The 25,382-nt window shown below is 42.7% G+C and overlaps 1 protein-coding gene across 3 annotated transcripts in view; it reads right to left on the bottom strand.

Annotated features, from left to right (window-relative positions):
* The window catches only part of wwox (WW domain containing oxidoreductase), a 155,682-nt gene that overhangs the window by 64,205 nt on the left and 66,095 nt on the right, over nucleotides 1-25,382 (bottom strand). The window contains exon 9 of one of the 3 annotated variants that reach the window (XR_003777465.2): nucleotides 19,842-20,016. The exons of the other annotated variants lie outside the window; for them this stretch is intronic. The gene's annotated coding sequence lies outside the window, so the exon portion shown is untranslated. The remainder of the gene's footprint in view (nucleotides 1-19,841; nucleotides 20,017-25,382) is intronic. 3 annotated transcript variants of the gene reach the window in all.

Genomic DNA, 25,382 nt, shown 5'->3' with positions numbered 1-25,382 from the left:
AGGTATAGTTAGAACCCAGAGGAGAAGATGATAAAGCAGAGAGAGGATGGTAGAGGTAGAGCAGAAGATAAGATGGCTGAGTAAAGATTAGAAGATGGTAGAGTAAGACAGAAGATGGTAGAGTAAGACAGAAGATGGTAGAGTAAGACAGAAGATGGTAGAGTAAGAGAGAATATGGATGAGTAAGACAGAAGATGGTAGAGTAAGAGAGAATATGGATGAATAAGACAGAAGATGGTAGAGTAAGAGAGAATATGGAAGAGTAAGACAGAAGATGGTAGAGTAAGAGAGAATATGGAAGAGTAAGACAGAAGATGGTAGAGTAAGAATGCAGAGGAGCAGATGATAAAGCAAAGGGAAGATGATAGAGTTAGATTAGAAGATGAGAAGACAGTAGAGTAGAGAAGAGAAGATGGCAGAGTCAGAGAGAAGATGGCAAAGTTAGAGTAGCGAGAAGACAAACTCAAACGTCTGTAAGACTAAAGCTCTCTCTCAACCTCCCTCTAAATGTGGACTTCAGGAAGCGGCAGAGGAGGGGGGTCATGCCCCCATACACATTGATGGTGCTGAAGCAGACTATCCCAATTCAAGTTTCTCAGTGTGTTCATTAAAGATGACTGATGACCCCACATGGTCCAGACAAGCGAACTCGGCGGTGAAAATTGCCCAAAAACGACTATACTTCCTGAGGAGACTCAAGACATTTGGCATGTCTGCAAAAACTCTCACCATCCTCTCAGGCTGCATTACTGCCTGGTATGGCAGCTGCTCTGCTGCTGACCGCAAGTCCCCCCAGAGGGTAGTAAAGTCTGCGGAGCACATCATCGTTTGCCATCCCCCCTGCGTGCAAGGCATCTACCATACACGATGCCTGAGGAAAGAACGGAACATTATCAAAGATCACAGCCACCCAGGCTATGGTCCGTTCACACTGCTGCCGTCTGGTAGATGCTACTGGAGCACCGGAGCACGCACTTCCAGAATGAGACAAAGATAAATCATGTCAGAACTTTTTTCACTTTTAATGTGACCTATAATGTGAACAATTCAATTGAAAAATAAACAGAAATCCGCGATGGGGAAAAATGAAAAATAAAAACCTTACAATAACCTGGTTGCTATGCTATGGGGTAGGGTGGCAAGACGGAAGCCTTTTCTTACAAAGAAAACATTGTTGTTGTTGTCGTGTTATGTTGCCGTCAGTTATATGTTTTATATGTAACCGATGAGTGCCTCCGTTTGCTGCTTAAGTCAGCCCCTTTCTTTTCGTTGTCTTGGTTGTGCTCTGTGTATGTTTATTAAAAAAGTCTACATCGACCGCCTTCTGCCTGCGCCTGGTTCCCTACCCCCACACCCCATGACAATTTAGTTTCTCAGTTGAATTGTTCACTTTATAAGTCACATTAAAGGTGGAAAAAGTTCTGACATGATTTATCTTTGTCTCATTCTTTTACATCACAAGAACCTGGCATTTTAACAGGGGTTTGTAGACTTTTTATATCCACCGTATCTACAATATTCAATACTACTACCAATATTGCTGCTAGTTTACAGTACTCTTTTTAAACTGCTGCTATATACAGTGTTATGTATATTATTGCTTTATCCTCTTGCAATTTTGTTTTGCTGTGGGTAAAAAAATAATCTTAATTCTCAGTACATAGTTGTAGTGTGATATGCCACCATTCATAAGCTTATTGCACTCATATATATCCATAATATTCAATAACTCTACCAATTGCTGCTAGTTCACACTGTTATGTATATTACTGCCATAATCGCTGTCTAAATGTTCAATAATACTACCTAGATTCCTGCTATATCAATAATACTACCCAGATTGCTGCTAGTTTACAGCACTCTCTTTTAAACTGCTACTAGTGTACAGTTTTGTGTATATTGTTGCTGTATTATATTACTATATAGGTATATTTTTGCTTATATACTCTTCTTCTTAACTCTCACTATGTAGTTGTCGGGTGCCATGTCACAAGAATGTAATGGTGCAGGATGACTCTGTGTTGTTTGGTGCATTTGACACATCAACTTGAAACCTTGAAATGCCAATGTTTGAGTAGAGAGGAGAAGGTGGTAATGTTAGAGTATAGAGGAGAATACGATAATGTTAGAGTATAGAGGAGAAGATGATAATGTTAGAGTATAGAGGAGAATATGGTAATGTAAGAGTATATAGGAGAAGATGATAATGTTAGAGTATAGAGGAGAAGATGGTAATGTAAGAGTATATAGGAGAAGATGATAATTTTAGAGTATAGAGAAGGTGGTAATGTTAGAGTATAGAGGAGAATATGGTAATGTTAGAGTATAGAGGAGAAGATGATAATGTTAGAGTATAGAGGAGAAAATGATAATGTTAGAGTAGAGAGGAGGAGATGATAATGTTAGAGTATAGAGGAGAAGATGATAATGTTAGAGTATAGAGGAGACTGTAACGCTTGTCAGCAGTATAAGATAGGTAGTATACACAGGATAGAAAAAGCAGAAGGTCTGAACAATCCTGTCAGGTTCAAGTTCTCTCCACACAAAAACAGGCACACCTGCTCCAGTGGTGAGCACTATTAATCTTCTACTATGCCCTGTCCTCAGTGCGCTGACCCAGGTGAGAGAGGAAGGACCTGGGCAGGCCAGCAGGACAGTCCCCGTGTCAGGAACGGGCCTCCAGGAACATTAGCCCAGGGCGTGTCAGTAGGATGAAAGGATTAGTGTTGTGGTGAAGAGGAGAAACTCACCAATAAACAAACACACTCAGTCATGCCATTAGATTCTATTGTTTCCAGTTGTGAATTCAAGACTTAAGCTAAATGATTACATAAAAAACGCAGCTTAACACACTATATACACAAGCTGAAGACTGGCACGAGACCCCTGTATTCCCCTTGGAGTGAGACAGCAGTTATACAGAAACAATGCTAACACAAGCCCTGCCTAAAGGTGTGGAGCTCATCAGGCAATGACAGCCACACTATGTACAGTTGGTCCAACAGACAAAAAGGGTTTGCAGACAGACAGTTTCTCTCCTCAGTCCCAGAACTCGCCTCACCCTGGCCTGTGCATGAAACCACAGAGTTGCAGCCTGAGTGGCTACCAGGCCGTTCTGTACCTGCTCTTTACTGTCCTCCCATGGGCTCGGCCCTGAACAAATAGTCCCTTTGTCTGGAGGTCCCTCAGAAAATCCCACTAGAGCCACGTCTACGGGAAAACGTCCAAATGACTTGAAACCGGACGCAAGGGGCAGTGAGTGTTACCGGAGTTAAATCGACTGGGGATGGTGGATGCATGGTGGGCAGTAAAACTGTGACTGACGCTCAAGGCTGGGAACCTCAGAGGCAAAACACTCCTTGTTTTAAGCCTCTTATTAACCTTAACCAGTCCGAATTTATGCCTAAAATTAGCCAAAAATGTAACTTTATTCCTCTAAAGAGATTCTGAAGTGATATGCAACACGTTATGTTTCAGTTAGCATAACATAAAACAGACATGGCTCCAAAGAGGAGACACACACAGAGACAGACAGACAGTCAACAGGGGTAAATTGATCTTATGATTATTCGTGATTTTTCTTTTAAAATCTGGAGGACATTAAACAATTTAAAGGTATGATTTTGAAATATTTATTTATTTCATGTTTGTAAATGCTTTTCATACTAACATGAAATTATATGCTATTACTATATCTAAGATTTATCACAAATAAAATGATACCTCTTTAAAATATAAATGTACTGAGGTCATAAACAAATGTAATTCAAGTTATGTGAAAACTTTATAAGACTACATCCTGGCAATGTAAAACGTTCAAAGTTGCTGCGAGACACCTGTGCTCTCTGTCAACAGAAGTCATTAAGGGATATAAAGTTGCTCTCCGAAGTATTCAACTTCCTTTTCCACCTTTTATTGAGTTACAACATTAAATTAAAATGGTTTCACCACCAATTGACAAAAAAGTCCATAATGTCAAAGTGAATTACTAATTACAAATACGCAATTAATTACTTCCAGTTTTATAAGTATTCACTCCCTGTTGGTATGACACACCTGAATAAGTTGTAATGCAACCAATTGTCTTTAGAAGTCACTTGGAGTTCACCACTGTGCAGTTATGGTATTTCAAACGATTTCAGGATAAATACACCAGAACATGTACTATGGTTCAAATACACCTGTCAAATACACCTGTTGCAGTTGGTTACTACAATTCCAAACAAAAAAGGACATAATGAGGACATAAGGGAACTTTCAAAGTAAATCTGGAACAAGGCTATTCAAAAGCAAATTGAATTAATCAGTGGTTAAAACTCCTTATTAAACCCATTCCGATTTCATGTTGTAACGCAATAATAAGTAGAAAAGTCTACAGGGGGGGGGGGGGGTGAATACTTCTGAGAGCCACTGCATTACGTTACAAAACGTTGGAAAATAATGTTCATGATATGTTAGAGGAGGAAATCACTGAACGACTGAAACGCTAATATTTGATTTGGTCAAATGTATTTCCCAACATCAGGAAGTCACACTTCATAAGCAAAGCATTCCTTCAGCCACTCTAGCAGAGTGGGTAGACACCCTAAATTGACTCTCACATCGGCTATGCATCTTTCTGTTAACCCACCCCCTTGGATGAAGTCTCAGTGACAGGCAGTAATGCAGGTCTGTATGCATTGATTATGTGACAGACCCTATTCAGGTGTGCTATTAAAGTACAGCACTCCTCCATCTCTCCTCTCCTCCAGCCTCTCCACTCCTTTACCCTGCCAGGGAAATAATGGGCAGTAACAACAGGAAGGAGGACCCTGGCAGACAGGCAGACGGACAGGCAGACGGGTAACATCCTTCCAGAGAAACGCCCATGTAATTCATTGGAGCAGGGAGGGGAGGGAGGGGGTTGAGAAAGAAAGTGGGAGGGAGGGGTGAAAAGTCATTGCATTTAAATTACATGAAGCATGCCTCTCCTCCTCCTGTAACCCCCCCCCCCTCCCCAGGACAATCTGTACCAATCCTCTCCTCCTCCCATAACCCCCCTCCCCCCAGGACAATCTGTACCAATCCTCTCCTCCTCCAGTAACCCTCCTCCCCCCAGGACAATCTGTACCAATCCTCTCCTCCTCCCATAACCCTCCTCCCCCCAGGACAATCTGTACCAATCCTCTCCTCCTCCCATAACCCCCCCCCTCCCCAGGACAATCTGTACCAATCCTCTCCTCCTCCAGTAACCCTCCTCCCCCCAGGACAATTTGTACCAATCTGGCCTCCTTGTAACTACCAAAACTGTCCCCTGACTCCCTCCTCAGCCAGTCAATTTGCAAACACTAGTCTGATGTCCAAGACGTTTTACTGGGAACGCACTAAATATCTGCCAGCTATCTGCTGATAACTGGGAACATTTTTATAATCGGTATCGCCCGATTGCTTTAAATCGGTATCGCCCGATTGCCCGATATTTCCATCTGGCATGGCAAAACCTTGGCCACCAAAGCACGAAAAAATCCTGACTAAGTTTTTGTGAGCCACATTAATAGAATTTTCTGTATAAAGATATGTGGAGTTGCTACACTGTTCTTAAGGTTATTGAGCTTCTGGTGCTGTTGTATTCATGCACGACTTGAGAAACAATGGCTGGCTCCGTGTAGTCAGCTCACTCTATGCAGACCAGCCCTGTGAGTTTCACCGTGTGTATGCTCTTCAGTAGTGGAAAGGGAAAGCACGCAGCAATGACATTCGCTGTTCCGTAACCTATCAGAGTGGATCGTTGAAAGATTACTTTCCAGCAAAATCTCTTCAAGCTAGCATTTTGTTTTGAATGGTAATTTAAGTTTAGCTGAAACTTCTACGTCACATTACTACAGTCAGATTCTAGTCAGCTGGCAAGTGTTGTCTCCATTACCACCTCTTTTTAGGCTTTTCCCATCTATGATATTTTGACTTAGAGTAGACCTAGGTGAGGTCACAGTTTCTTGGTGAATTGAGCAGTAATATACCACCTTAATTAATCATGTAAGACTTTTAAGGCTGCAAACTGTGTCATAGCACTTAACGATATTCAGAAACAGAACAATAACTCCGTATCCAAATACTCCATATCCAAAGACCAACAATGTCATCTGATAAAACGGTTTAGAGAGTTAAATACCTTACCAATGCCCACCTTATTTACTACAATTATATCTAGGCATTGTAGAATGTATAATTCCCGAAAGGGAATGTATTTTATCATAAAATGTATACATTTTCTATTCATTATCAGATGTGTTAATTACAGTGTTTTGTTATTAAAATACATACAGAGATAACTTGTATAATTTAATTACATATTTTTTTATATAATAAGCATCATCACAAGCATTTTTTTTTAAATTTCATTTATGCCAGAGTAAACAGGTACAGAAATTACAAAACATCCCTACTGGTATTATTTTGTAATCTGTGCATCCCTTCTTATTACTATGAATAAAAACACAGTTCAACTATGTTGACATGCAGACCTGTGTGTATTTCAGGTGCTTTAAGTCCCATACTAAAGAAGAAGTCCACTACAGTAGGAATGGGAATGCATCCCTGTTGCAGTCATAGTACTAGTTGTGCATTTTTGGAAGTACCCTGTGCTAGCAGCAGCACAACTGACCACCGGAAAAAGAGCTACTGTTTAAAAATACTGCAATGTGGGTTTGATTAAAACTCACCAGATGTCTGTGCAGAGAGACAATACAGAGTCATGGAAACATTTGTTTTGATCAGTCATGGAAATGAAAGTACTGAAAACCAATTTGCTCCCTATTTAAAAAGAAAATCGAGAACAAGCCAAAGAACAAGTAAAAATAATGGAGTTTTGCTGCAGGTACAGCAAAGAAGTGCAGATTATATTCAGATATTGTCAAAATGGAACAATACAATATACTGTCAAAAACAATATCACAATATATAACAGTATTGAGTCTTACCCCCTGTACAAATTAATTTAATTCTTTCCCCACTTCCAATTTTGGATCATCCGATCATGGCCTAAACTGGCAAAGACACTGCTCGCTTAACCAGGAAGGTTTCGCCGGTACACAGGCGCTGGAGATGAATCCATTCCCCCGGTCAACTAAAATTGGGCTCACAGGCCACCAACCTACTACCAGGAGTCGTTATACCGTGACCAGTAAGGGCAGACCCACCCCAGCAAATCGAGACTCACAATGCATGTGAGTCTACATCAGAATGGATTAAAAGCAAAACATTTTGGGACAGTTTTGCGGACACAGATTAAGCCCACACATGGAAGAAAAAGCTCAGTGGAGAATCTCTATCGTGCTGGATTATTTAGTCCAGGACAAAGCTTAATCTGTGTCTGTGAAACTACTTAATACAGAGGTAAGCAACTCCAGTCCTAGAAGACTAAAACCCAGGTGGTTTTCATCCTCTCCTTCAAATCAGAGAGTGATTCAGAACTGGGACACCAGGTGAGTGTAATTAACTACCAGGTAGAAACAAAAAGAGAAGATGTAAGGTTTTGGTTGAACGTCCGTTAATCGTTTGTGCTAAATATATACAAAATCTAAAAGAGGGCAAATCATTTCTAATGGCACTAACAGAAATAGTAGGTTTTACTTAATGGCATGATCCACAATGTCACCATGGAAAAGCCTTCTTCCGTACAACTCAACATGTCTTTTTAGATTTACATTCTATTTATTTATACAGTACATTAAACCCTATATAACCATCTCAGGCACCTGTATAATAATACCCAATAATACATACTGCTCTCCGGTAGGGATGTTGCTCAACCCTAAAACCCCACAGACAACACCAACCCCAGCACAATGTTAGCCTTTCACAGCCAAACACTACCTCCCTAACTGTAGTGTTGCTCTCAGACAGAGACGGTCTATCTGTCAATGTGCAGGTGGAAAGGCAGCACAGACCCAGAATAGTCCTCATACATAAACCACAATACCCTTTCAGACAAGGAAAAAAAGTATTGTATGTACACATTGTTTTGTTTGCATTTTATTCCAAAACATCAAATTGAATCAATCTTTTAATACTCTGGACTGAATAAACATGGAAATATGCTTGAATAAATACAAGGAATGAAAATGGGTTCTGCATTGAGAACTATTATCTATGCAGCTTATTTATCAACGCCACTGTCGAGGCCAAAATAGACGCCACATAAAAATACAAAGATAAACATGTCTTTCCCTTTTCCATTCTGTTCTCTTTAAGTGAAAGAATAAATATTGGGATTAACATCCAATTTACATTTTTATCAAAATCAAGATGGAGGCCAAACCTGTGTTTCCACTGTTTTATATTCAGTTTGTAGAAGACTATGAAAAATAGAATAATAAAACATGACAATCTCCAGTCTTTAACATGAAAATCATTAAGAGTAACATGGTGCCAGCTGCCCGCTGTCTGACGCGCCAACACATACACACTCATTTTTGGGGTTTTGCTCTCCTTGTTGGCACTCAGAAAATGATTCCCATTCAAAATCCCATTTCCCCTAACCCTACCCCCCGAAAATGTAACTGGCCAGTGTTTTCTGAGTTCTGGGACATAGTACCTGTATTTACTTAAAATATGAGATTTCCTTCTCATATTGTAGCTTTTCTGTGTAGGAATAGGCTGTGTGTACCCCAACACATGAATGGGGTGGGTGTTATCTGTCATTAAATATAGTGAGGAGGCCGCTAATTAGCCAGCTCATCTGTCCTTCCAATTTACCAGTTCAAAATCCTCATGAGGTTTATGTCATGCACCAGCTATAAATCAAGACTGAAGTGACTACTGGAACTAAAATTAGAATGGAAACAAAACTAAATACATTAAATAACACTGAAATGACTACCCGGACCAGCGCACAAACAGAATACGCTTGGACGATGATAATTACAGAATGACTCTTACATGTTGAAGCCTAAAGTCTACACATACAACATGAATGGATGATGATGGGATGGATGACTCTTACATATTAAAGCCTAAAGTCTACACATACAACATGAATGGATGATGATGGGATGGATGACTCTTACATATTAAAGCCTAAAGTCTACACATACAACATGAATGGATGATAATGGGATGGATGACTCTTACATATTAAAGCCTAAAGTCTACACATACAACATGAATGGATGATGATGGGATGGATGACTCTTACATATTAAAGCCTAAAGTCTACACATACAACATGAATGGATGATGATGGGATGGATGACTCTTACATATTAAAGCCTATAGTCTACCCATAAAACAAACTTTCAAAAAACAAAGCCATATATTGAACGGTCTCCTTAAAAAGTACTGCTGTTAAGTGTGTATGAGCTGCTGTGTGTGTGTGCGTGTGTCAAATAGGTTTTACAGGGATCATTTATCCTGCTCAGTGTGCTAGTGTAGTGTAGTGTAGTGTAGTGTGCAGCAGTGGCCTCAGAGTCTAGGTATACTGAAGCGTATTGTTGCATGTCCTTTATGGGCTACATTATGTACAGATGAATGAAACATCAACTACCACACACACACACACACACACACAAACACAGAGAGTGGGAGAGACAGAGGATGTTTATGTATTGGCACTGAGGACCACCTTCTGATCCAACAGTCAAAGCATTTTCAGAGCACTTGTATTTTCCCTTTACAGTTAACTGAACAAACCTCTTCCCCTGTCATAATGATCTATAGAAATACTGGCTCTTCTCCTGGACTAGATCAAATACATAGCCATGACTGTCTAAGCCCTTCCTGCTGCTCTTCTGCCATCCTCTCTCCTGTTGACAAGGCTTTTACATGATGAGGTGGCTGACACACACACAATCCATTACCATACGTAGAGAGGAGTAGACGCTGGCTCAACTAATACTAATGCATGCCCACTGAGGACTGTGGATGTGGGAGGCGCACGCACGCATATTTGCACGCGCACACACACACACACTCACAGTTATAGGGTACCATTTTCATATCACTAACACAACTCCCACAGACACATCCCCTGCTGAATGGAGTCCGATGGGCGTTGGGCGGTCTTTCATTCTTTCATCAACGGCCCTGAGGTGGGGGTGGGGGGTAGACGTGGGGGTGGGCTGCCGATAGCTGCAGTGACTGATTTAAGAGATGGATAAAAAGCAGATATGTGCCCCGCCCTCTCTCCTGATTAATGACAATGGCCAGAGCAGCTGTGGACTATGCATCATGATTTAACTATAGCAGCCCTCATCGAGAGATGAACATACATTGACTGTACGAAGTGAAGGGTGAGAGGGTGGGGGATAGAGGGAGAGAGGGTGGGGGATAGAGGGAGAGAGGGTGGGGGATAGAGGGAGAGAGGGTGGGGGATAAATGGTGAGAGGGTGGGGGACAGAGGGTGAGAGGGTGGGGGAGAGAGGGAGAGAGGGTGGGGGAGAGAGGGAGAGAGGGTGGGGGATAGAGGGAGAGAGGATGGGGGATAGAGGGAGAGAGGGTGGGGGATAAATGGTGAGAGGGTGGGGGATAGAGGGAGAGAGGGTGGGGGATAGAGGGAGAGGGGGTGGGGGATAGAGGGAGAGAGGGTGGGGGATAAATGGTGAGAGGGTGGGGGACAGAGGGTGAGAGGGTGGGGGATAGAGGGAGAGAGGGTGGGGAGAGAGGGAGAGAGGGTGGGGGATAGAGGGAGAGAGGGTGGGGGATAGAGGGTGAGAGGGTGGGGGATAGAGGGTGAGAGGATGGGGGATAGAGGGAGAGAGGGTGGGGGATAGAGGGAGAGAGGGTGGGGGATAAATAGTGAGAGGGTGGGGGACAGAGGGAGAGAGGATGGGGGATAGAGGGTGGGGGATAGAGGGAGAGAGGATGGGGGCTAGAGGGTGAGAGGGTGGGGGATGGAGGGAGAGAGGTTGGGGGATAGAGGGAGAGAGGATGGGGGATAGAGGGAGAGAGGTTGGGGGATAGAGGGAAAGAGGGTGGGGGATAGAGGGAGAGAGGTTGGGGGATAGAGGGAGAGAGGATGGGGGATAGAGGGTGAGAGGATGGGGGATAGAGGGAGAGAGGATGGGGGATAGAGGGTGAGAGGGGAAAAGGGGATGGAAGGGGAGGAAGAAACAAAGAGGTGAGAGAAGTTGCTGATATTTTAAACTCAACCAGTTGTTTGTGACCACTTCATTGATTAAATATGTTGAAGTACTGATATGAGAGTAGTGGCTTCCCTGGTTAGCTCCACCACCCTCTGAGCAAGCACACACCACACTCCTCAACCCTGAGCCACAAGGACACCGCTAGGCCTGCTGGGAGATACAGCAGGTCCTCCAGGACTCAGAGTCATTGGTATGTCTGCCCAGCGGTCCCACACACTGCACTCATACATACACACACAAATATACACACACACACTCCCATCAAATACCTGAATGGAAATAATTTAACTGAGCTGTGTTAGGATGCCACTGATAAAGTAAGACACCAGAATGTGTGAAGTGTATGTCATGTACAGTATGTTACTATGGTATATGAACGTATCATGTATTAGGTACAGTATGTTACTATGAGTGTATCATGTATTATGTACAGTATGTTACTATGATTGTATCATGTATTATGTACAGTATGTTACTATGGTATATGAGTGTGTAATGTAATATGGAATGGTGTGGTGTTGTGTAGTGGGATGTACTGTTCTGTAGTGTAATGTGGTGTTCTGATGTAGTGTGGTATAATGTGTTGTTTTGTGGTGTAATGGGGTGTTCTGGTGTAGTGTGGTGTAATGGGATGTTCTGGTGTAGTGTGGTGTAATGTGGTGTTCTGGTGTAATGTGGGGTTCTGGTGTAATGTGGTGTTCTGGTGTAGTGTGGTGTAATGTGGTGTTCAGGTGTAGTGTGGTGTAATGAGGTGTTCTTGTGTAGTGTGGTGTAATGTGGTGTTCTTGTGTAGTGTAGTGTGGTGTAATGTGGTGTTCTGGAGTAGTGTGGTGTAATGTGGTGTTCTGGTGTAGTGTGGTGTAATGTGGTGTTCTGGTATAATGTGGTTTTCAGGTATAATGTGGTGTTTTGGTGTAATGTGGTGTAAGTTGGTGTTCTTGTGTAGTGTGGTATTCTGGTATAGTGTGGTATAATGTGATGTTCTGGTATAATGTGGTGTATTGTGATGTTCTGGTATAATGTGGTGTAATGTGGTGTTCTGGTGTAATGTGGTGTTCTGGTGTAATGTGGTGTTCTGGTGTAGTGTGGTATTCTGGTGTAGTGTGGTATTCTGGTGTAGTGTGGTGTAATGTGGTGTTCTGGTATAATGTGGTGTAATGTGATGTTCTGGTGTAATGTGATGTTCTGGTGTAATGTGGTGTTCTGGTGTAGTGGGATGTGGTGTAGTTGTGGTGGGGCTGAGGAGAAGAGCTTCTCCCTGAGACTGATCAAATATTAATGAGGCTATAGGAGGCAGAAAGACATTCCCTAGGAGCATGTCTGCTATTAGTTCTACTAGGAGAGAGGGAGTGGGTGAGAAAAAGAACAAGAAAGATAGAGGAGGGTCAGGAGAGGAAAAGAGACACTCCCTCTGAGCATGTCTGCTAATAGTCCGACATGCAACAGCAGGAGAGGGAGAAAGAGAGAGAACGAGTGACAAAGACAGAGAGAAATCAGCCCCCCCCCTTCTACTCTCGTCCCCCTTCCTCTCCTACCGCAAGCTACAGGTACATTCCAGATTGATTAAAAGCCTCTCTTGTAATTGTCAGATCTTGTAGTCATCACAACTGTGTATGTGTGTATGTGTGTGTACACAATCCTCCACAAAAGCTGTAACTTCTGTTATTAAATAAGACCTTATTTAGTCTAGCTCAACATATCCAGAGCCCACTCCCCATCCTCACACCGGCACACACTCTGGTATCCTCCATTAAAATGAGAAACGATGTGTGGTGCTGAAACGCTGTTAAGAAATGGAGACAAATGTAGAGGATCCCCTGCCTGCATGACTCTGACACACTAAATCACACAGTTACTTGTGCTGAACTACTGCCAATACAATGTGTGCGCACGCACGCACGCACACCGTCATTTGGAGAAGAAACACAATGACAGATGTTTTATGATAAAGTTGTTCAATCAAGGTTTCTGAGATGTTTAAATAGTAATAAGGATAATGAAGTGCTTTATTTATAATTAATTAGACATGATAATACACTAGAAGATTACATCATCAAATAATTAAATGCTGCTCAAACTTGACCTTCTGTTGTTGTTTCCCATAGCTGATCTTTGGGGGGATGAACATGAGGACACTGCTATGTTGTTGCTAAGTTTCCTCATGTTTAACCTCTCCTCTGTAATATCCTTCATTTTCTCATGCGTTACCTCTCTATAATGACCTCCATGTGTAACCTCTCTATAATGACCTCCATGTGTAACCTCTCTATAATGACCTCCATGTGTAACCTCTCTATAATGACCTCCATGTGTAACCTCTCCATAATAACCTCCATGTGTAACCTCTCTATAATAACCTCCATGTGTAACCTCTCTATAATGACCTCCATGTGTAACCTCTCTATAATGACCTCCATGTGTAACCTCTCCATAATAACCTCCATGTGTAACCTCTCCATAATAACGTCCATGTGTAACCTCTCCATAATAACGTCCATGTGTAACCTCTCTATAATGACCTCCATGTGTAACCTCTCTATAATGACCTCCATGTGTAACCTCTTTATAATAACCTCCATGTGTAACCTCTCTATAATGACCTCCATGTGTAACCTCTCTATAATGACCTCCATGTGTAACCTCTCTATAATGACCTCCATGTGTAACCTCTCTATAATAACCTCCATGTGTAACCTCTCTATAATGACCTCCATGTGTAACCTCTCTATAATGACCTCCATGTGTAACCTCTCTATAATAACCTCCATGTGTAACCTCTCTATAATAACCTCCATGTGTAACCTCTCTATAATAACCTCCATGTGTAACCTCTCTATAATAACCTCCATGTGTAACCTCTCTATAATAACCTCCATGTGTAACCTCTCTATAATAACCTCCATGTGTAACCTCTCCATAATAACCTCCATGTGTAACCTCTCTATAATGACCTCCATGTGTAACCTCTCTATAATAACCTCCATGTGTAACCTCTCTATAATAACCTCCATGTGTAACCTCTCTATAATAACCTCCATGTGTAACCTCTCCTCCCCATCTGACTGTTCTGTTGCTGCAGCGATCACGGTGTCACATAGGCAACCATCCTTGTTACAAGACTTTGCCTGTTTCAGCACCAGGGATCCATTCTAGTTCTATGGACCAACAAATTTGCATCACATTCCAAAGTTTATGATACAGCAGAACCGAGTTCAAGCGCCCAGCTGCCCCGTCTTCAGTGAGGTGTTCCTTCCAGGCAAAATTAACACAACACCAAAAACTAAAAAACTAAAAAAGAATCAATGCCATCATCCCTCATAACCAAGTGAAGTTACATGGTTGCATGGTAGCTGCCAGGCCGTCTTCCTTCTCTGACAGTCAGACAGACGGATGGTAGGTAGTCCTCCTATGACTGGTTGATTGTGTTACTTAGTCTAATGTAAACCAATAAACAGAGCTAACCTTGTGAGCAGGGTCGATGCTTATTTAAAACCTCATTGATTAACAGTTGCGATCATTGATTATGTCATGTGGTCCAGACTCAGCTCATGGAGGAGACAGGACAGGGTTGGTAGGTAGAGGCAGGGATGCAGACAAACACCATTCAAATCCACTGCCAGTTCTTGTCTTGTAGAAAGATTCTCCACAAAGCTTTTCCATACATCTAAAGCCCCAAACGGCACTCTAAGCCTTGGTCTGGTCCCCAGGTTCCTTCCGGTGGGTTCTTCGGGGGTCTAGTGATGGCCAGAGGAGGGGTGCGTATGAACCAGACAGCCAGCGCTAATATTCAATTATTGTATGCACAGTGTCCCAGTCCGGCCCCAAATTGATTTTTTTCAGAACGCTAGGCATCGCTCAGCGCTGTCACACGGCCGTGTTTCCCCCTCTCCAACATCACACTCAAATTACTCCTCCATCTGCTCTCCTCCTCTCCTCCTCTCCTCGTGTCCCCCTTTCCTCTCCTCCAATGGGCTCGGTGCTGTAGTCTATCATAATGAATATCTCCTGTTCCCATCAGCTTGGGCTTTGGCACGTTTAATCGTGCTGTAATCTTGAGGTATTGTAATGGGAAATTGTTTTGTGTTTTAGCGTGTGATTGAAGAATGTGTCCCGCCCCTCTTCTCTGGGCAGCGCGTTAAAGAAGGAGATGTTTTTATTCAGCATCGGAACTCACTAAAACAACATTTTCTTTTTAATGACTTCAAATCCATAAATAAGAGAGGGGTGAAAGTTTTTGCATGCCAGTCATGAAGCGTGAAGGAAGTGAATTTGACACATGCCAATCACTATTCTGTCAAAACGAGCACAGATGCAGATGGGTCCTCAGGCTTGTGCACACAACACACACAGTTCATATAAAAGGACACAGGCTTGTGTACACAACACACACAGTTCATATAAAAAGGACACAGGCTTGTGTACACAACACACACAGTTCGTATAAAAGGACACAGGCTTGTGTACACAACACACACAGTTCGTATAAAAGGACACAGGCTTGTGTACACAACACACACAGTTCATATAAAAGGACACAGGCTTGTGTACACAACACACACAGTTCATATAAAAGGACACAGGCTTGTGTACACAACACACACAGTTCATATAAAAGGACACAGGCTTGTGCACACAACACACACAGTCCATATAAAAGGACACAGGTTATCTGGCTATTTTCATACCTGCTCCGCTGAAGTCTCTCTCATCACCACAGTCAAGTACTCACTCACCGTTATTCATATTGCTCTTTCTCTCTCCTCTCCCCTCCTCCCTCTCCTTCACTCTAATTACAAAGACCTCTGTGCCCCAGGTGTGTGCGATATCGACACTTAGCTTCGTACAATAAACTTTATTGGCAAGCCCTGCCTGATTGCAGTACTAAAGTAGAATAACAAGAATATGAGAGGGGAGATCCTATGTGAGAGAGTGGATGGTGTTTATGGTAACAGGACCAGCAGTGTCATTACATTTACATTTAAGTCATTTACATTTAACTCATTTTGGCAGACGGTCTTATCCAGAGCCACTTACAGTAGCGAGTGCATACATTTTCCTGTGTTTTTTTGGTGAAGTGCCAAGACCTAAGAACTGAGATTCGTGGTAAACACAGGTACATCCCATGTTTCTTTGCAAGAATTTGTAAAAACATAATTAACACATTCAAAACACACACCCAAGTCAAACATGCACTGCAGAAGCGGAGGGGACATTTAGTATGCACGCTTTTGCTCCATCCCTGCTCTAACCCACCTAATTTAGCTAATCCCCCACGAGCCCAAAGGACAAGCTGATCAGTAGAACACGCGGTAGTAGAACCGGTTCGGAACCACACCCATCCAGTGACCGGGTCTGGGGCACTGCAGCCAGCCTATAGGATGACTGTGACTTATACAGGAACAAACAGAAGAGACAGGGGTGAAATAGAGCTGGATAAATGGACAGAGAGGAGTGAAGAGATAGAAAGACAGATGAAGGGAGAGAGAAAGGGATGGATTTCCCGTCATGAATGATCTATGGAAAATAATCGGTCTATTTTCAGATAGACTGTTAATGTCTGTTGGCTGCCATTCAAATCCTTCCTGGCCTGAGTGGCCTGCCTGCATTCACATATTGGCTGCTGTTTGATCTCATATACATCTAATGGCTGTCAGTGGCGCTGGCTGGGTCCAGGTCCATACACGTGAAGATAGGTTCAGAAAGTAACCCTAGGCTGTTGGGGATGGATATTATTATGGATGTGGTGATCATAGATTTATTGAGCTGTGTACCAAGGAGACATGGAAATGTATCTAGTATTACACTTTTTAAACATCTATTCTAAAACTATAATATAGACTTTTATACAGGGGACCGTTTGTAAATATTACCTCAAATGACTGCCACTCGAAATAATAACTAATAAATATTAGTTCTGTGTTAGTTTACATGTTAAGCATTTTTAGGTGAACGAATAATATGAATATGCACAACTATTTAATAATTAAGGAATTCAAGGATCAATATAAGTACTAGATATATGTAATAGATGCCTCACTCAAGAGGCTGCAACTCAGGACAAGAGTAACAACACATATGCATGCGCACTCACTTGAACATACACTGACACACACACAAAAACACACATGCGCACACATACACACACATGCTGTGCTGTAATTCTCTCCAGCATTCCAGAGGTACTCCACAGAGGAAAGCTTTCTAAGGGGAACAGGCTCTACAATTAATTTCTGAACAATGGAGTCCCACACAATACCTACAGGGCAAACTCCCTCTGAGTGGAATAGGAACAGAAAACCCTCTTTATATCGAATACAGAATTACCAGCCAATGTACTAAATCAATTTAGCAACAGTGTGTGTAAGAGAAAGGGAGAGGGTGATATAAAATAACACAAACATACACTCTATCTCCCTCTCTCACACACACACACACACACACACACACACACACACACACACACACAGACCCACCTAATGGGAGTTTATGGAGCTGGCTCTCCAGTCTCATATGAGTCACACATCAAAGGAAAACATGAAGCAGAATGAAAATGAAAACAGTTATTAGACACACCCCCCACCCCCCTCAAACAACCCCACCAGTAACACAAACCCAACACAGCCAAATAAGTAACACAACCCACAAAACAGCCCAATCAGTAACACAACCCTCACATACGGCCAAATAAGTAACGCAACCCCCACATACAGAACAGTCAGTAACGCAACCCCCACATACAGCCCAATCAGTAACGCAACCCCCACATAGAGACCAATCAGTAATGCAACCCCCACATACAGCCCAATCATTAACGCAACCCCCACATACAGACCATTCAGTAACAACACCCTCCATACAGCTCAATCAGTAACAACACCCTCCATACAGCCCAATCAGTAACACCACCCTCCATACAGCCCAATCAGTAACACCACCCTCCATACAGCCCAATCAGTAACACCACCCTCCAAACAGCCCAATCAGTAACACCACCCTCCATACAGCCCAATCAGTAACACCACCCTCCACACAGCCCAATCAGTAACACCACCCTCCACACAACCCAATCAGTAACACCACCCTCCACACAACCTAATCAGTAACGCCACCCTCCACACAGCCCAATCAGTAACACCATCCTCCATACAGCCCAATCAGTAAAACCACCCCTGAATCAGCTGTACCATTAACACCACCCCCACAAAACAGCCCAACCAAGCTGAGCAATCTCTTTTAACAAAACAATGAGAAACAATTAATAGGACTGGGACTCCTAAAAACTAAACAAAACAGGATCACACTATTTAAGCAAAACAAACATATTTGGGAGTTCAATAATATAGCTTATTGTACATATATTAATTTTATTTATCTACTTCAGAACAAGATAGCATTTTTCCATTCTTTCCGTGATAGTAAATGTTTGCATAATGGTAGATTTATTTGGTTGTTAGGGTAGAGTGACATGGGTACAAAAAGTAATTGTATTTGCTTCTAAATCAATATAGGTCTAAAATTTGTCGTATCACTGAAAATGTCTGAATAAAAGCATCATAAATAGAATAAATGGACAAATAAACCAATTAATTATGATTTTAGTTAACATTTATAGAAACACCATTTACAACATTCAAACAAATATTAGAATCCACTACTGTAGAACAGCGGTAGCTCAGACAGACTTAGCCCATTTCTCTGTCCCCTACACAACTATCTACACACCAATGCCCCCTACTGGTATCAAGTGGTACTGGCTTTTAATCGGATAACTTCCAAGACAAAGAACTATTCTCAAACACTTGACTTGTACTTAGTAGATTTGTTTTGATTCCAGTCACCGGAGAGCCGGGGGATTTGTGTGAGTGATTTTTCTGAGACCCCTCAAGAGGAAGTGTATATATCAACAAAAGTAAATTAAAGTAAATCTTAAGGCACAGACTTTATACCTAGTGTTCACCTCTAAACTATTATCTCTTTTGAATTTACCCTCGGTATTAACCTCTAAACTATTATCTCTTTAGACTTGACACTCTATTCACCTTTAAACTATTATTTTTTCAGATTTGACCCAGTGTTCACTTCTAAACTATTATCTCTTCAGACTTTACCCTCAGTGTTCACCTCTAAACTATTATCTCTTCAGACTTTACCCTCAGTGTTCACCTCTAAACTATTATCTCTTCAGACTTTACCCTCAGTGTTCACCTCTAAACTATTATCTCTTCAGACTTTACCCTCAGTGTTCACCTCTAAACTATTATCTCTTCAGACTTTACCCTCAGTGTTCACCTCTAAACTATTATCTCTTCAGACTTTACCCTCAGTGTTCACCTCTAAACTATTATCTCTTCAGACTTTACCCTCAGTGTTCACCTCTAAACTATTATCTCTTCAGACTTTACCCTCAGTGTTCACCTCTAAACTATTATCTCTTCAGACTTTACCCTCGGTGTTCACCTCTAAACTATTATCTCTTCAGACTTTACCCTCAGTGTTCACCTCTAAACTATTATCTCTTCAGACTTTACCCTCGGTGTTCACCTCTAAACTATTATCTCTTCAGACTTTACCCTCAGTGTTCACCTCTAAACTATTATCTCTTCAGACTTTACCCTCGGTGTTCACCTCTAAACTATTATCTCTTCAGACTTTACCCTCGGTGTTCACCTCTAAACTACTAAACTACACTCCTTCCATTGTCATTCTCTCCATTTTGCCTCTTACCAAATAGTTCTATCTCTCTGTCTCTCTCTCGTCTCTGGAGGCCTTGGCACCCTTGGCTCTAGTGTCCTGCTGGTTCTCTTGGCAGAGCTGTACTGTCTGTGACTCATCCCCAGCATGCCCTCTGGCTGTACAGCCTGGCACAAGGACAGGGAGGAGGGTACGGGAGGACCTGGGGCTACAGAAGAGGGTAGGGGGAAGGGGATAGGTAAAAGGGGCCATTGGGATACAGGCTTTTCAGCGTTGGCTGAGAGGAGTGAGAGGGAATGCAGTGGCAGCCTGGTGTCTCTTCCAGTGTGTCTGCTAGGAGGCTATTAGACAGACACACATGGGGCCTCACCTTGAAGAACCACTGACCCTAGACTCCTTTACTGCCTCACAATTAAAAAGAGGGAGAGAGAGTGTGATAGGGGAGAGAGACAGAGAGGGGAGAGTGCCAGAGAGGGGAGAGAGCCAGAGAGAGAGAGCAAACCAGTGAAAGAGAGAGAGCAGAGAGAGAGAGAGGTTGTGGGGTGGGTGGAGATAGAGGGAGAAAGATGTAGTTTCATAAAGAGCACTGACCCACATGGCATTCAGTAATTCTTCTCTGCACCAAAGGTAAGATAATGATAACGTACATCACACTCTGTCTCCCCCTGTCTTTAACTCCGTTAACTAAAACCACATACACCATGAATCCAGAGTCAAAGAGCTCCTCTCCTCTCTGCTCCGCGTTTCCTTTTAATTAAACACATTTCAGTTCATAACTCTCAGTGTTAGATCTCTTTGATGTGCTCTAAGCGGTAACAAACATTAGAGGGAGGTCTTTCATGATCATTTTTTGATTCTGAATGAGTCTGTGTGTTAATGCTAAGAAGGTTCCAGAGAGTGTGTTGGAAGTCAGGGTAACATACAAAACAGTTGAAGCCCAATTTTGCAGCCACATGCTAATCCTTTTAGACAGTCAAACAGCCTTCTACAGTACCTACAGACACACGCAGACACACATACACACACTCTCACAGACACCCACACACAGACAGACACACACACACACACACACACACACACACACCTATCCTCACTACACAACACACACACATCCATCCATCCACACTACACAACATACACACACCAAAGGTATCTGTGAATAAAACTGTTGTAACCTCACCCACTGACTTGAGCGGGAGCAAAGAAATAGGGAGGGGAGGGATGGCGTGGGACAGAGGGGGAGAAATGAGTGGGGGGAAGGAGAGAGGAAAGGGGAAAAGCAGGGGGAGAGAGGAGAAAGGAGAGACAAAGGAGAAGGAGAGAGGGGGAGGGAAACTGGGAAAGCAGGACTTATTATTTTCTAAGCGCAGCTCTCAAGGTGATAGCCCTGACATTGGCTGGCCAGACAGACCTCTGAGAGAGAGAGAGGGAGAGAGAGAGAGAGAGAGAGAGTGAGACAGAGAGAGAGACTCAAAGAGACAGACAGACAGACTACTCTCCATGTAAAACAGTCTGATCTGGACAATAATTGCTGTCCTATTGTTTATCATCAGAGCTGGGGTGAGCAGGGCCCAACTAGGCTGTGTGCCTGACCCTGAGTAGTAACCCCAGACTTGACCATAAGTATCCAAAAGGCCTTTAATACATGGAAAATCATATCAACATCAAACACTGGACCACACTGAACCCAAACGGACCTGCACATTCTCTATCTTACATGCGCAAAACAATATGCTGTGTGTGCCTGTGCGTGTTCTACATTAAAGCTAGGGGATCAGAGGTCAAGTAGGGCAAATCCCAGGTAGGTGATTGGCTAATAATGTCTGAGTGAAATGACTAATCAATGTGTGAATACATCAGCCTAATCTAATGGTTCAGGTCACATGATAGCCAGGCAGCACCAGATGCATTGCACACATGATTGAGCCCAACATGCAACAGCAACACAATCAATAAGTCCTAGAGTGGCCTGCTGGCCCACAGGGAGCCTGTACTGAACCACCTGATTTACATGCATTTACAGTGTGACGAGTGGGATGGAAGGCTGGGGCAAACTAATGCAGGAAAACAAGGGCAGTTTTAGTATGATTAGATTATAATCCTCTCATGAAAATGCAACGTTTAGAATGAAACCAAAGTGGTTGACCACCAGATGAAATAGTTGTTATTTGGTTGGATAGGTGATGGACAACTTGGCTGTCTCTAACAGGAGTGGCCCCTGATCAGCAGTCCAGATGGGATAAACTGAGATAATCTAGTAAAACCCAATGCAACTTAGACATTATCAATCCCACTGCCTGTTTGGCTGTGGGTTACATAAGCAGTAATATCACAGGTTAAAGGTTAGGTGTCGGAGGTCCATCCAGGCTACCCTTGTGGAATACACAACGTCCTATCGGTGGCTGCTAACCTTTCACCCCTCCACTCACACAGTGTTATGCAAATGTGTGTGTGTGTGTGTGTATTAAAAGCATTCAGCTCTCAGAGCCCACTCTTTCCAGCTCACAGGGCAGCTATATTAATAAGTCCTATTAGATGAGACGAACCCCCACTCTGGCTAAGTGGTATAGATAGAATAGAGAAATGTTTTAGTTTAAATAGCTATATTGTATTGTATCTGTCTTTTGCTATTGGAAGAGCAGGATGATAAAGAGGAGGGGAAGAGAGGTGACTACAGCCCTGTCCAGACGTATGGCAGACAGACAGGCAGACAGACAGGCAGACAGACAGTCAGGCAGGCGGACCCGAGGACAGGCCTGTGTCAATACCACCAGCACATACTGCTGACACTACACTACTTAGAGACAACACTGATCACTCCATGTCAATGCTTTAATGAGAAAGCGAGGGAGGGACAAAACAGGAGAGAGGGAGGGAGGGTGAGAAAGGGAGGGAGAGATACAAAAGGAGGAAGAGATATGAAAGAAAGGAGGGTGAGAGACAGAGAAAGGTAAGGAGAGAGAGAGAGGGAGAGAGAGAAAGAGTGGAAGTGAGAAGATTATGTAAAGCAACAAAAAGAGATAGAGAGATATAGAGAAGGAATGATATTAACAAGACTGTGTAAAGGTCACTGGAATACTGTAATGGTCATAAGGACCGTGCAAAGGCATCAGCACAGGCAATTAAGACAGTGTAAATGTTACTGGAATAGTGTAAAGGTTATTGGGTCATTGTAAATGTTATTGATACATTCTAAAGTTTATTGGGACATTGTAATGTAATTGGGACATTGCAAAGTTCATTGGGACATTGTAAAGGTCATTGGGTCAGTGTAATGACCATCAGGACAGTGTAATGACCATTGGGACAGTGTAATGACCATTAGGACAGTGTAATGACCATTAGGACAGTACAGTGGCCATTGGAACAGTATTGTGGCCATTGGGAGAGTGTAATGACCATTAGGACAGTACAGTGGCCATTGGAACAGTGTAGTGGCCATTGGAACAGTATTGTGGCCATTGGGACAGTGTAATGACCATTAGGACAGTACAGTGGCCATTGGAACAGTATTGTGGCCATTGGGACAGTGTAATGACCATTAGGACAGTACAGTGGCCATTGGAACAGTATTGTGGCCATTGGGACAGTGTTATGACCATTAGGACAGTACAGTGGCCATTGGAACAGTATTGTGGCCATTGGGACAGTGTTATGACCATTAGGACAGTACAGTGGCCATTGGAACAGTATTGTGGCCATTGGGACAGTGTAATGACCATTAGGACAGTACAGTGGGCATTGGAACAGTATTGTGGCCATTGGGACAGTGTAATGACCATTGGGACAGTGTAATGACCATTGGGACAGTGTAATGACCATTGGGACAGTGTAATGACCATTGGGACAGTACAGTGGGCATTGGAACAGTGTAGCGGCCATTGGAACAGTGTAGTGACCAATGCCACAGAGCATATACCTTTGTAACCCAGTTGGTAGGGCATAATGTCAGGGTTGGGTGTAGGGTGGCAGTGAGAAAATGTAGGCACTCACTATTGTAAGTCACACTGAAGGAGAGTGTCTTCTAAACCGCATTCATGTTAAATGTAAAGGCAACTGTTATTTAGTAAAGGTCATATTGACAGTGCAAAGGTCATTGGGACGTGTACGTCTGCTTCCAATATCTCCATGCTGCAGTTGAGTCTCTCTCATCATCTCCCTTTTCTCCTCTACCAGCCATCTCCAGTTTGTCTGTGTATGTGCTTGCATGCATTCTTGATTAGAATAATATGCCAAATACAGTGCTCTCCAGAATAATTGCAACCCTAGGTAAATATTTTTTTTTTTTACTTTTTCTAAGAGTTCACCAATAAGATGGTGCATTACAATGTATACAATGAAGAAAATGATAAATGTCTGCCACAAACCTACTCATGACCCGTCAATAATTTGCATAATAGAATAAATTAATTCAACATAAATCATGAATTCCGAAGAGAGAACCTCCTCAATGTCTTCATTCCAGATCCCAAACCATTGTTGGACTTGTTTCATGGACTCGCAGACACAATACGTGCACTTCTGAATTTCTCCACACGAGCACAGACGCTGTTCCACAGGCAACCTGGACCATCTCCCCGTTTCGATATGCAGGGAGTGACTAATGGTGCGTGTTGTTACAAGCCCTTGATATTCCTGAGTGTTGTTCGAGACATATATATCATGAACAGTTGAAGTCGGGTTGATGGTCCCCACATAAGTCTTTAACATTGACATAGACAAACATTGGTAGTACAATGGGTTGTACTGAAGAGATTAGTCTAGGAGCAACAACAGCGCAGCCACAAAGTGGTAGCCCATGAGGGGCCGTGGGGCCGCTGAGTGCTGAAGCACATAGTGCGTAAAAATCACCTATCATCTCTGTTGCTTCACTCACCAAAGTGCCTCTGGAAGCAACATCAGCACAAGAACTGTGTGTCAGGAGCTTCACGAAATGGGTAGCTGTACGCAAGCCTCACATCAACAAAGCCAAGCGTTGGGTGGAGTGGTGTAAAGCACACCACCACGGAACTCTGGACTAATGGAAATGTGTTCTCTGGAGTGACAAATCTCACTTCACTGTCTGGCAGTCTGATAGGTGAATCTGGGTGTGGCGGACGCCAGGAGAACATTACCTACTGGAATGCATAGTGCCTCCTGTAAAGTTTGGTGGAGGAGGGATAATGGTTTGGGACTGTGTTTCAGGGATTGGCCTAGACCCATAGGTTCCAGTGAAGGATCATCTTAATGCTATGGGACATAAAAACATTTTAGACAACTGGGTGCTCTACACACGATAAACTCCATTAACATTGGAAAGGCCACAAAAGAAATCTAAAAAATCTGACAAAAGGATCTTGATTTCCACAAATCAGGCAATGGCTAAAAAGATAGATATATGACTGAAAATACTTATCTCCATTATTAGGGTAATCATTATGGAATGTAAAACCATTGGAGTTGTGATGACTATGTTTGGAAGAGGATGCATATTTATTTTGCCTCTGGATATGGCAAAAAAAGTTGCAAAAATCAAGATTACAGTTTGAGCAATGCAGACAGAAGTTGTTTGCATCCAGCAGGACAACCATCCAA

This window comes from Esox lucius, chromosome 19, assembly GCF_011004845.1.
Source record: "Esox lucius isolate fEsoLuc1 chromosome 19, fEsoLuc1.pri, whole genome shotgun sequence".
Classification (NCBI taxonomy): domain Eukaryota; kingdom Metazoa; phylum Chordata; class Actinopteri; order Esociformes; family Esocidae; genus Esox; species Esox lucius.
The sequence above is the reverse complement of the archived record's forward strand: the minus strand, read 5'-3'. Positions and strand labels throughout refer to the sequence as shown.